This window comes from Penaeus monodon, chromosome 21 (assembly GCF_015228065.2).
Source record: "Penaeus monodon isolate SGIC_2016 chromosome 21, NSTDA_Pmon_1, whole genome shotgun sequence".
NCBI classification, from domain to species: domain Eukaryota; kingdom Metazoa; phylum Arthropoda; class Malacostraca; order Decapoda; family Penaeidae; genus Penaeus; species Penaeus monodon.
The window spans coordinates 11,961,628-11,961,900 of record NC_051406.1 but is presented as its reverse complement, the minus strand read 5'-3'; positions in this window follow the sequence as shown (position 1 = coordinate 11,961,900).

The following is a 273-nucleotide window of genomic DNA, read 5'->3' as shown; positions in this document are numbered from 1 at the left end:
GGCATAATTTCCAAACCTAACAGATAGTGTTCATGTTTTTTTGTCTTTTTTTTAGTATTGCAAATGTTATCATGTAACATCACAAGACATCAAAGATATACCGTTAACAGGACTGCGTTCAGAGTCATACACGCTATCCTATATTTCTCTATTGTCACTTCTACACGAGGTTACAAAAAATATAATCTGGAAATAAGAGCAGCATTATCAGTTTGTACAGGTTTATAATTCCTTATCTTTACTTGTCTTGGCCTTTCTAATTACTTATCAAAC